A 13,127-nucleotide genomic window follows, 5' to 3' on the forward strand; every position below is an offset into this window, starting at 1 on the left:
TCTTCCTTGGCCTCAATTTTTAAATACATCCACTAGAGAAGTATCTTTAGAGTCTCAACATATAAATCTCCATATTCATGAAGGTGGCTAATCTCTTAGAATTATCTGAGCCCAGATGAAAGGCTTCTACTGGTGAAGGATAATGTAAGCTACGTAGACTGAATTTTTCCTGGGAAACATGGGCAGACCTTGGGCATGTGACTTCTGTCCCCACTGGGAGAAGAGGTAAGGGGTAGGAGAGCCTTCATATAACCAGGTACAAAGTGAATGAACAGTCAAGTATCTGATAATGTCACTCAATTGCAATTTAATAGCAACTTCTTCTCCCCAAGATTTCTCCAAGGATGATGTTAAAAGGTGATCTACAGCCTCAGTCAATTAAGGATTTGCAGAAATCAACCCCTACTTACTTCACTCAGGCTTTCCAGGCAATGCAAGGGGCCAAGCACACAGAGTACTCAGAAAAAAAGTGAGGAAAGAACATCTCACAGGGCTCTTGTAGACACTTAGAATGTGTTAGGTTTCTTAGGTTTCCAAATAACACCAGGATTGCAGGGTGATTCTGCCCTTCAGCGGAGACAAATCCCATTCGACTGAATCCCAGCAACTTCCGTTCTGCACTTTGTAGATGTGTGAATTACAGGGCTGGTAGAGAGCCCACAGAGGGGAAATCACAAACCTGGCACTGCAATTAACTATGGCTTTGCCTCATGACAATGCTAGGGGTCCAATCGGAGCTGTAGCCACCAGCCTACACCAGAGCCACAGCAACTCAGGACCTGAGCCAAGCTGTGTCTGTGACCTACACCACAGCTTATGGTAACACTGGATCCTTAACCCACTGATCAAGACCAGGGATCAAACTTTCAACCTCATGGTTCCTAGTTGGGTTTGTTAACCATTGCACCACAATGGGTACTCCCTCTCTAGATTCCTTATCAAGTTCAAGTAAGAGCAGGAGCTTCTTTACCATGTTCTAGTCCATCTGTGTATCTGGACCACCCCTAATTTCACCAAATGAGAACCCAATTCTGGCATTTGTTGGGCTAACTAACAAAGCCCTCCGGAGAAAGGGTGAAAGTACAGACATGCTTCTGGAAATTGCCTCTAGAAAGTGGGCATCCTCACTGGACTCCAGCCGACTGCCCCTGGGGTATGAACTCCTGATTGCTAATTGACCACCTCTAGGGTGTAACTTAACCCAAACACACAGGCATGGCATCACACTGGCTAAGACAAAGTTTTATAGGAAATTACAGACGCATCCAATAGGACAAGAGGCCAAACTTGGACACTGTGAATGGGGGACCTGGAGTCTCCTTCACGGGTGTGACATTGATGCCCACAGGGAAGTCCATTCCAGAAGATGAGTTGTTTGTACTTCCAAGATGTCCTGGGGACATGATCTGAAGACAGATGCTGGGATATCATGAACAGCTGGTCCAGGCACCACTCCATGATGCGGGCAAAGCTCTGATTGTGCAGGCCCATCAGGGAATTGTCCACAACCTGCAGCACTGTGGATACAGAAGGCAGAGGGGTGGTCAGAGGGGAGACACCCTGCTGACTCAGAAACTACCACAACCACCCAGGTTTGGTCATCTTGACCTTACTCTGGGTTACAGGTTCAGTCCCTGGCCCAGCACAGTGGGTTAAGGATCTGGTGCTGCTGCAGCTGTGGATCAAGTCAGGACTGCAGCTTGGATCAGCTCAGATCTGACCCTTGGCCTGGGAATGCAATATACTGCAGGATGGCCGAAAATGAGGAAAAATGTTAAAAACAATTCACATTTTCCTAGATCAAAACTTACATAGGTTTGGAATGGAGTCTCGGAAATTACTTCTTTGAAGCCACACATGCTAAATAATCCCCGTGGAGGGTATAAAGCAGCTTTCTTTCCAGTGCCCTCATTAGGGACTCCCAGCTCACCTGTCAGCAGAACTATAAACAAAGGGAGTTCCCATTATGGCTCAGTAGAAATGAACATAACTAATATCCATGAGCATGTGAGTTCAATCTCTGCCCCACTCAGTGGGTTAAGGATCTGGCCGTGAGCTATGGTATAGATCACAGACACAGCTTGGATCTGGCATTGCTGTGGCTGTGGTGTAGACTGGCAGCTGCAGCACGAATTCATCCTAGCCCAGGAACTTCCATGTATCATTAGTGTGGCCCTAAAAAGCAAAAGCAAAAACAAAAACAAAAAACCAACCAACCAAAGATGAAACTTCCCTGAACTTCCCACTGTGGCTGGTCCCAGAGAAGCCTCCCTGGGACTCCTCTGACCTGACATTGTGTCAGCTGAGGAAGGGCTCACAGACCTCCTCACCCCAGAAAGAGAGCCCATAAAAATGACATTGCCAGCTGCTAAAGGATTACTTCTATGCTAGCCTCTCCTGACCCATGGAGAGAGGTGGGGAGACATAGGACAGTCCAAGATACAGTGTCATCATGGGTCACTTTCTAAGAATCCCAGTGGCGATTCAAGGGCAGACATGGAAGAGAAGGGTCCAAGTCTCCAGGGGATGAAAACATCCTGGAAATAGACAGTTGTTATGGATTCACACATTGTGAATGTACATCAGGCCACTGAACTGTACCCCTAAAAATGCTTAAAATGGGAGTTCCCATCATGGATCAGTGGTTAATGAACCTGGCTAGTATCCATGAGGACATGGGTTCTATCTTTGCCCTCACTCAGTGGGTTAAGGATCCAGCATTGCTGTGAGCTGTGGTGTAGGTCACAGATGCAGCTCAGATGCACATTGTTGTGGCTGTGGTGTAGGTCAGCAGCTACAGCTCCAATTTGACCTCTAGCTTGGGAACCTCTACATGTTGTGGGTGTGGCCTTAAAGAGACCAAAAAAAGAATAAAAAATGCTTAAAATTGTAAATCCCATGTTATGTGTTCTTTACCAAAATTTTAAAAATTAAGAGAAAAAAAGAAATCCCTCCAGGGAAGTGCAGGAGGCCATAAGAACCTCCCACAGAGTCATGTGGAACCCACAACTGGACCACTCCCATGTGCTTCTATTTGCAAAGAGATTGTGTCCTTCTCCAGAGGCAGCTGGCTGGGTTTGAATCCTGATACCCCCTTATTGTGTGTTCTCTGACAAGTTGCTTAGTTGCTCTGGGCCCCACTTCCTCATCTGAAAACACAGTTATCATCAGCTACTCCTGATTGTATGTTGGGAAGCACAGAATACTTTATGTCTATATAAAAATGCTTCCAGCCTCATGCTATGAAGCACTTGAGAGGAGGCCCATAAACAGTAGCTGTTGTTTCTCAAAGGTGCCTCCTGCTTTGCTGGACACACCTTCAGCAGAGGATGGGATCACATGGAAAACATAGAGCTGTATTCCGGGACTGGAGTGCCTCGCCTTTCCACTGAGAAGCATGGCAGGCCTCAGGCTCCTGGCCCCCTCTGCCCACCTGGCAGGCAGTGGAAAAAGATGGGTGCCCACAATGACACAAAAGCGGCAGGAGAGGGCTTGGATCCTGGTATGAGGGCTCTGGACGACTGCAGCTCCTCAGCACATCAGCTAGGATGGCCACCCACCCTTAACCACCACTGACTCAGCTCAGTGGAGGTGTGAAAGTCCCAGCTGGGTTCAAGGGAGCTTTCTTCATAAGATTCAATAGCTTTCACACCACTGGTATCTTATTCCTTCTTGGTTACTGGGCTCTATGAGTCCAAAGATCAGGTCAGGTTCAGTCCCCTGGACCCAAGCTAAGGTATGTTATTTGGATTGAATCCCACACACTTGGAGTCAAAGCAACCTCAATGCATAGCTCACATCTTCTCCTGGTCTTAAAGGTGAGGTGTGACACCCAGAGGGCCTGAGCTGACCTGCTAAAGTACACACTAGGTTGATAAGTAGCAAAGGTGAGACTGGAAGAAAACCTCTGATTGCTGGGTCTGGGATATTTGACTTTGGTGAGTGAAATTAAGACAGAGGCATAAACCTGAGAGGTTCTCGCCTCTGTCAGGCAGTAATCTTAAATCTATATGTCTCTACTCCACCTCACTTATACACTTTTACCATAGAATCCATGATATCAGGGTGGGTCCTGGGCTGTTCTCTGTAAAGAGGGGCTGTAGGAATCATCCCAAGCCAGTGATTCTCCACCAAAGAGGGCCCCACACTCAGAGAGAAGAGTGGATAGTGTGCAAAAACATATGGAATATAAGTTGAGTTGGAAAACAGATGGAAACATGTCAAGCTTTTACAATACAAATTACAGGAAGAAAAGTTGCTTCTAATCCTCTTGGCTGTTAGCAACCTGCAGAAGAAAGCATGCCTAGGATGCATGTCTGGGCAGAGTGGTTACTTGAGGGACTGAGGATTTGAACAGGTTGAACAAAGCCATCTTCATCTCTCAATTCCCCATCTCCTTCCTACCCCTCTGGAGATGATGATAAAAATTGGTGGTGACCCCCCAAGGGTCTAGGAGGTGGTCATGAGCCAAAGAGAAGGAAGGAGGTTTATCCTGAGCCCTGGATCTGCCCCCTCTCCCCATCACCAGTGTGAATCAATGGATCCTATCTGGTCCAAACACAGTGATGGGGACCAATGGGTATTCTGATTACCAACAGCAGCAACAGTGAAAACAAGTGAGGGGTGCATGGGGGAGTGGGTAGGAGGGGGTCAAGTCCCAGGAGAATCCTGAAAACAAGACCAGGTATGGAGATTTTTACACCATACTTTTTTTTAATGTAACTAAAACAGAGGCAGAGCAAGACCCAGGTACTTGAGAAAGGCTGGAACAGGAGGCAGTCAAGGACAGGATGTCTTACTATTTTAAATGTAAATCTTAAAGTTAAGAGAAGGGGGAAACATCTGCAGGTTGAAAAGCAGCATTCCCTGGGCAGGAAATGTGATATTGTAAATGTTACATTACCTGCTGGCTTCTAAAATGTATCACTGGGTTAGCCCTGTCTCTCATGGGCCTAAACTCTGGTAGATTGTCTTTGTTTGTTTGTTTGTTTGTTTGTTTGTTTGTTTTCCTTTTAAAACACATTTCTTTAGTTGGCTTGCTTAGCAGGTAAAATAATCTCCCAAAATCCATGGCCTTGCAGAGGAGAAAGGCAATTTTCTGCTGTTCAGGAGAGGTTGGCAGCAAGCTTCATCAAGTGCCTTGGTTAGTATTCCAGGCAGCAGCCTGTCCACTGCTTGTTTGGGGCAGCAAGTGAGGGAGGACACAGGGAAGGGAAGAAGGAGGCTTGAGAGGGCCTGCATGTCCAGACACACCTTGCAGGACTTGCAAAATCTCCCTCCCTTCTTGATAGGGTCTGAAAAGGTGTCCTCCCACCACTCATATGTTGAAGCCTTAACCCCACCCCCCAACTCCAGACCTCAGAATGTGACTATATTTGGACATAGGCCTTTAAAGAGTTAATTAAGATGGAGTTCCCACTGTGGCACAGCGGAAACAAATCCAACTAGGAACCATGGGGTTGCTGGTTCAATCCCTGGCCTCACTCAGTTGGTTGAAGATCCTGCATTGCTGTGAGCTGTGGTGTAGGTCGAAGACATGGCTCAGATCTGGCATTGCTGTGGCTCTGGCATAGGCCAGCAGCAACAGCTCTGATTAGACCCCTAGCCTAGGAACCTCCATATGCCCCAGGTTCAGCCCTAAACAAAGACAAAAGACCAAAAAAAAAGATAAAGTGAGGTCATTAGGATGAGGCCTAATCCTACAGACAGTGTCCCACAAGATGGGGAAATTAAGGCACAGGGGGGAGATGGCCATCGACAAGCCAAGTAGAAAGACCTTAGAAACAAACAACCCTGCTGACATATTGACATTTAACTTGCAGCCTGGAGAGGCGTGAGAAAATAAATTTCTGTTGTTGAAGCCCCCCAGTCTGGGGTACTTTGTACCAGCAGCTCTAGCACCCTCCTGTCCCTCCCATTTCCAGCTCAGTGGGTCACTTTGCCCCCTACAAGCAGCTGTCCTCTCTTTCTGCTCTTTGCTTCTCCAATTTTCAGAGCTACTGTCTGGCTTTTGAAAAGCACAAACAAGAACTTTTTTGCTGTTTCATAAATCTCAGCTGGGAAATGTCAAGGGGAAAAAAAAAAAGGAAAATGTCACCCAAACACTCTTCTACTTCTATCTGCCCTCAGTGTCAGGACATGCCCGGGTGCCACCAGGATTAGTGTGGGCATGCCCAGGGAGGGAGAAAAGTGCGTGCCTGGCAATCCTCTGATTTTTCCTTTGGGTTTTGTAGGGCAGTACAGAAAGGCCTGTGATCTTTAAACAGATAGACAACCAGGCATATGGACAAGCCCTGACATCCAGAGCTTAAGGCTGTACCTTTTGCTGGGTACCCAGTTCTGCAAAGAGGAGGCATCTGGGTGGGACTGTCAAGGTAGCTGTTTTGAGTTGGTTATTTAACCCTCATCTTCAGTGTGAAGTCTTTTCACATCTCAGCTTACTCCCCCTACTTCTGGTCCTAGGGAAGTAACTCCTTGGCTTATAAGACAGGATCCAAGAAAAGACACAATCCTATCATTGAATGAATTTTAAAAATAAACTAACCTGGGGCCTTCCCCCATCATGGCTCAGTGGTTAAGGATCCGGTGGTGCTGTGAGCTGTGGTGTAGGTTGCAGACATGGCTTGGACCCCACATTTCTGTGGCTATGGTGTAGGCTGGCTGCTACAGCTCCAATTAGACCCCTAGCCTAGAAACCTCCATATGCCATGGGAGTGGCCCTAGAAAAGGAAAAAAGACAAAAAATATATATAAAATGAAAAATAAAATAAATAGACCAATCTGATAGTGTGAAATATGAAGCAAAAGAAGAGATTACCTGTAATTACCCAATAGTCTGTGGTTGTTTCTGATATATCAAGGTTGGGATATTCCAGTGCTGAAACAAACAAGAAACACATCAACATACTTTCACAGGTTCTGTATGTAAATATTGTTCAGTAAATGGACACAGCTGACAAAAGACCAAACAGCTAAATCTTGCTTTGTCATTCTTGGGAGCTCTAGGACATACAGGTTGAAACTCTCTGGCTGCTCAGAAAACAATAATACTCAGTAAAGGGCTAACGTTCAAAAGAAGAGTTTTCTAAGGCTTTTGGGTTTCTGCTTTCAGTTCCTCCATCAAAACCTTCTTAAATGAAACACGTTAACTGTCAATACCTACAGCTAGAACATGTCTTAACTAAAGCTTTCTTCACTTGAAAAGTTACCCAACCATCACTACCATTTTTTAGGAATGATTATATCTTGAATGAATTTTTCTAACATCAAAGACTAAGTTTAGTAGCCAACAGTCCCATTTTTTTTTTTTTTACCAGTATGGTGACAATCAGAATTAATACATGTAAGGGCCTTAGTACAGTACCTGGCACATAATAAGTACTTCATAAGTCATAGTCATGTTATTATTACTATTCTCAGAATACCAAGATGATGAAAGAAAACAAATTCTTCACATGTTGCCAGGCAACACAATGCCTTTTTTTATATCATCTTTTCCATAGAGTCTTCTTTCATTAAAACATGGAAATTCACAAAAGCATGCCATTATACAAACATTTAAAAAAATTCCAAGTGGCTACATGTGCTAGTAAGTACATTCATGTACATCATCTGACTTATTTACAATACAAAAAGCAACCATAGAAGGAAATTGAAAAACATTTGCTAACATATGTTTAAAAAAAGAAACTTTGCCCAGTGACCTTGAGAAATGTACCAATGATTAAATTGAAGTGCACAGATTTTCACTTCCTTTGGCTACCAAAGAAGTGTTTGGGTACAAAATGTAGGCTGCATCATCTTCAAAGTTTATGCCTGCTGCATAGCAATGAGGATTATGTTACAGGAGCCTTATAGGAAGATGAGGCCACAAGCCTACAGGGACTTTATCAAGTGAATGATGCTGACTGCACATGAGTGGCATTATGACATCTATTGCAGGGCAAGGGCTGAAGGCTTGGGAAAATCTGCTGATGGCAGAAGTGGGGGAAACCATAGCAACCCAGATTGCCATGAAGACTGATGCTCATCAGGCAGTATTACAAGCTCAGAGGCAGATGGCTTGGATTCAAACCCCACGTTCCATGTCTTACTAGCTGTGTCAGAGTGGGCATGTTGTTAAACCTCTTGGAGCTTCAATTTTCTCTTCTGAAAAATGGTGCTAATTTCACACTTACCTTACAGGATGGTTGTGAGGATTAAATGAGGTACGAGATAAGTGAAGGTTAGAAGCACCTCGATAGTACTTTTTTCAATGTGCAATAAACTTTTCATCAATTAAATCACCTTTTACCACATATTTCAGTCACAATAAACTCTTTATAACCAAAGGGTTAGCATGTGGCCTTGCACTAAGTTTTGCTAAACAGACAAGGCCCTGGAGAAGATGGCAGAGTCCCTGCAGGATGGGTACATACTCACGTTTAGCGATGGTGAGCAGTGGGTAGGTGAGGTAGAACCCCACCTACCAGCTATCAGCTGAGAGCTGGTGGAGGAGGCTGCTAGCCACTGTGCCATTGAGGAAGGGGTTTGATTGCCCACCATGTACACCAAGGTGATGGTCTGGGAGGCATTGGACATGCTCACCACCTGAATAGACACAGGAGGAAAGGGGAGGGAGACATCCCAAGTAAGATGAGGATCTGTTTCATGAAGACCGTGAGGAGGAAGTTTAAGCAGAAGTTGAGGGCAGGAATGAAAGGGAGGTGGGAAAAGAGCAAGGAGGAGACAAGAACAATAACAGTTGTCACTTAACAGATGTGCCAGGCATTGTGCTAAGGGCATGTCATCTCATTTAATCCTCACCACAACCCCAGGAGGCACAGCCTGTTATGATTCCCTTTTACAGAGGAGGAATGTGAAGCCCAACATGATCAAGGGACTTTCCCCAAGGTCACACAGCTAAGAAGTGACAGGGCCACGATTCAAATCCAGGTAACCTGGCTTCAGGGTTTTGAGGGTTTTTTTTTTTTTTTTTTGTCTTTTTGTCTTTTTGCCTTTTCTGGGGCTGCTCCCATGGCATATGGAGGTTCCCAGGGTAGGCGTCTAATCAGAGCTGTAGCCACCAGCCTATGCCAGAGCCACAGCAATGCCAGATCTGAGCCACATCTGCAACCTACACCACAGCTCACAGCAATGCCAGATCCATAACCCACTGAGCAAGGCCAGGGATCGAACCAGCAACCTCATGGTTCCTACTTGGATTCATTAACCACTGTACCATGATGGGAACTCCCAGGTTTTTTGGTTTTTTTTTTTTGTTTGTTTTTTTTGTCTTTCTGTCTTTCTAGGGCCACATGTGAGGCATGTGCAGGTTCCCAGTCTAGGGGTGTAATCGAAGCTGAAGCCACCAGCCTACACCACGGCCACAGCAATGCTGGATCCTTAACCCATTGAGCAAGGACAGGGATTGAACACTCAAACTCATGATTCCCAGTCAGGTTCATTTCTGCTGTGCCATGATGGGAACTCCCCCTGGCTTCAGGTTTTAACCACTAGTTGTGTGTATCTCTTCCAGAGCTAAACAGCCTCAGGCTACATTTATGGTTCTAACAATACACAACAGGACATAGGAAGGTAAATTTAAGGAAGGCTCAACTACTCAGACAAAGAAAGCAAATTTTGGGGAATTTTAAAGGTGAAAGGATGAGGGATGCACACAGTCAATCACCAGCCTAGTAACAGACAAGGTGACTGAACCTGATGACACAGGGAATTCAGAAATAGAAAACAGCTTCTTGAGAGGGCGATTACATTTCCTTGTGGTCTATTAATTCCATGTAGGATATGTTAATATTACTATGAGATGGGTGGTTTTCTTCTTGAATTTTGTCTAAGTCAGTTTTTCAGTTGGGAGAAAATCAGATTTTATGGGTCAATGTATACACAAAAATATCCCACAGATGAGATTTGAAAAACAGACAGGGTAAGCAGGCACTCAGAAGCTTTGTCAGCTTCTGGGCTGGGTGCCTGCCCCTTCTCTCTCCAGATCCACTTGCCAGCCCATGCTCATCCTACTCAGTGCCCCCAGAGACAGACCCTTGTGGACCACCTCAAAGGCTCCTTGGGCCCCTTGCTTCAGGCTCAGGGAGCTCAGGGGAACATGGGAAAGAAGAAGGGAGTGAGGTCGGAGAGCTGGTGTCAGGGACTCCCTCTGGTGGGGTCACAGATCTTTCTGCACAGCTCTGGCCTCCTGCTACCCATGGCTGCTCCCCCCCCCCATCAACCTCAATTGTCACTGCCTTGGAAGCTGCACTGTCCCTGTGGTTTCCCTAGGGCCCACCTGTACTTTGCAAAGTCCCTTTCACTGGACTTGCCTCAAATTACCTTAATTTGAATGTGTCCTCTCTTCTTGCCAGGAGCTGACTGATACCAGTGTGTCCCAGAGCTTTGTGTACTCAGACATAAATATCATTGCAACTTTCTTTTCATTTTCTTTTCCTTTTTTTTCCAGGGCTACAGGTGCAGCAAATGAAAGTTTCTGGGCTGGGGGTTGAAGCAGAGCTGCAGCTGCAGGCCTATGGCACAGCCACAGCAATGCAGCTTGTGGCAATGCTGTAGCCTTCACCTATTGATCGAGGCCAGGGATTGAACCCACATTCTCATGGACACCAGTTGGGTTCTTAACCTGCTGAGCCACAATGGGGATCCTCACTGCAACTCTCCTTTTAAACCTAACTGTGAAGAAGACTGTCAAGAGTAGCTTCTTGACATTATTTCTGACTTTTTCCCATGACTGGAAGTTCCTTTTAAACTCCCTAATGCAGAGTTCTCTTCTCTAGGAAGCTGCCGCCATGATGGAAGTTTGAGAGTTGGGCCGCTGTGAGGCGCGACCAAGCTCAGGCGAAGGAGATGAGAGACAGTGGCGGCTGTGGCCCAGAGCTCCTCTCAAGGCCTGTGAGCAGCTGCGGGGGCAGCGCCCTTGGGGAGCCGGATGGCCATTGGCGGCGGCAGCGGCAGCGGCAGCGGAGGTGTTTCTCGCCTCCGCTTGGTCTTTTCTAACCCTGCAGCCTCTTCCTCGGCTTCTCCTGAAAGGGAAGGTGGAAGCCATGGGCTCCGGTGGGAGCCGGCTGAGGAGCTGCGGTGGCACCTCCCCGCTCCTGGAGTGGAGTGTGGGAGAAGCGGTGGCGGCGGCGGCAGCTGCTCCGGGGAGGGGGTCGGAGTCGCCGTCCTTATTTCCAAGGCTGGGAACACTGGAGAGTTGGTCTCTCTCCTCTTCCTGCCTCCAACACGGTGGCGGCGGCTGCACATCCAGGGATCTCGGCCGGTTTAAAACCTCCCTTCCGCAGCTGCCACCGCACCAGCCCTGGCCCAGGCTCCAGAGGCCCCAGGAGGAGGCAGCCTTTCTGAGGATTATTTGTCTTCTCCCTATTCTGCTGCCACCACTGCCAGACCTCTGGCTGCTGAGGAGAAGCAGGCCCAGTCGCTGCAACCATCCAGCAGCCGCTGCAGCAGCCATTGCCCAGCTGCAGTCCAGAGCCAAGCAGCAGCAGAGCGAGGGGCATCAGCTACCGCCAAGTGCAGAGCCATTTCCATCCTGCAGAAGAAGGCCCACCACCAGCAGCTTCTGCCATCTCTCTCCTCCTTTTTCTTCAGCCACAGACTCCCAGACATGATAGCCATCATCAAAGAGATCGTTAGCAGAAACAAAAGGAGATATCAAGAGAATGGATTTGACTTAGACTTGACCTATATTTATCCAAATATTATTGCTCTGGGGTTTCCTGCAGAAAGACTTTAAGGCATATACAGGAACAATATTGATGATGTAGTAAGGATTTTGGATTCAAAGCATAAAAACCATTACAAGATATACAATCTATGTGCTGAAAGACATTATGATACCGCCACATTTAACTGCAGAGTTGCACAGTATCCTTTTGAAGATCATAATCCACCACAGCTAGAATTTATCAAACCTTTTTGTGAAGATCTTGACCAATGGCTAAGTGAAGATGACAATCATGTTGCAGCAATTCACTGTAAACCTGGAAAAGGATGAACTGGTGTAATGATTTGTGCATATTTGTTTCATCCGGGCAAATTTTTAAAGGCACAAGATTTCTATGGGGAAGTAAGGACCAGAGACAAAAAGGGAGTAACTCTTCCCAGTCAGAGTCACTATGTGTATTATTACAGCTACCTGTTAAAGAATCATCTGGATTATAGACCAGTGCACTGTTGTTTCGCAAGATGTTGTTTGAAACTATTCCAGTGTTCAGTGGTGGAACATGCAATCCTCAGTTTGTGGTCTGCCAGCCTCCAATTCAGGACCCACATGATGGGAAGACAAGTTCATGTACTTTGAGTTCCCTCAGCCATTGCCTGTGTGTGGTGACATCAAAGTGGAGTTCTTCCACAAACAGAACAAGATGCTAAAAAAAGAAAAAATCTTTCACTTTTGGGTAAATACATCCTTCATACCAGGACCAGAGGAAACCTCAGAAAAAGTAGAAAATGGAAGCCCATGTGATCAAGAAATTGATAGTATTTGCAGTATAGAACGTACAGATAATGACAAGGAATATCTAGTGCTCATTTTAACAAAAAATGATCTTGACAAAGCAAATAAAGACAAGGCCAACTGACACTTTTCTCCAAATTTTAAGGTGAAGCTGTACTTCACAAAAGCAGTAAAGGAGTCATAAAGTCCAGAGGCTAGCAGTTCAGCTTCTGTAACACCGGATGTTATGACAATGAACCTGATCATTATAGATATTCTGACACCACTGACTCTGATCCAGAGAATGAACCTTTTGATGAAGTTCAGCACACACAAATTACAAAAGTCTGATTTTTTTTATCAAGAGGGATAAAACACCATAAATAATCTGAAAATGGATGTTTTTTTTTTTTTAAATGGCAGTAGGACATTGTGTCAGATTACCAGTTGTAGGTACAATTCTCTTTTCCTGACCAATCTTGTTTCACCCTATACATCCACAGAGTTTTGACACTTGTTGTCCTGTTGAAAAAAGGTTGTGTAGCTGTGTCATGTATATACCTTTTTGTGTCAAAACGACATTTAAAATTAATTTAGGATAAATAAAGATGGCACTTTTCCCATTTTATTCCAGTTTTATAAAAAGTGGAGTCAGACTGCTGTGTATACGTAGGAATATTTCAAT

At 45.7% G+C, this 13,127-nt stretch overlaps 1 pseudogene; it reads left to right on the top strand.

The window, feature by feature from the left end:
• Nucleotides 1–10,899: 10,899 nt before the first annotated feature.
• On the top strand, nt 10,900–12,793 carry LOC100518212 (annotated as a pseudogene).
• Nucleotides 12,794–13,127: the final 334 nt, after the last annotated feature.

This window comes from Sus scrofa, unplaced genomic scaffold, assembly GCF_000003025.6.
Source record: "Sus scrofa isolate TJ Tabasco breed Duroc unplaced genomic scaffold, Sscrofa11.1 Contig1630, whole genome shotgun sequence".
Lineage (NCBI taxonomy): Eukaryota > Metazoa > Chordata > Mammalia > Artiodactyla > Suidae > Sus > Sus scrofa.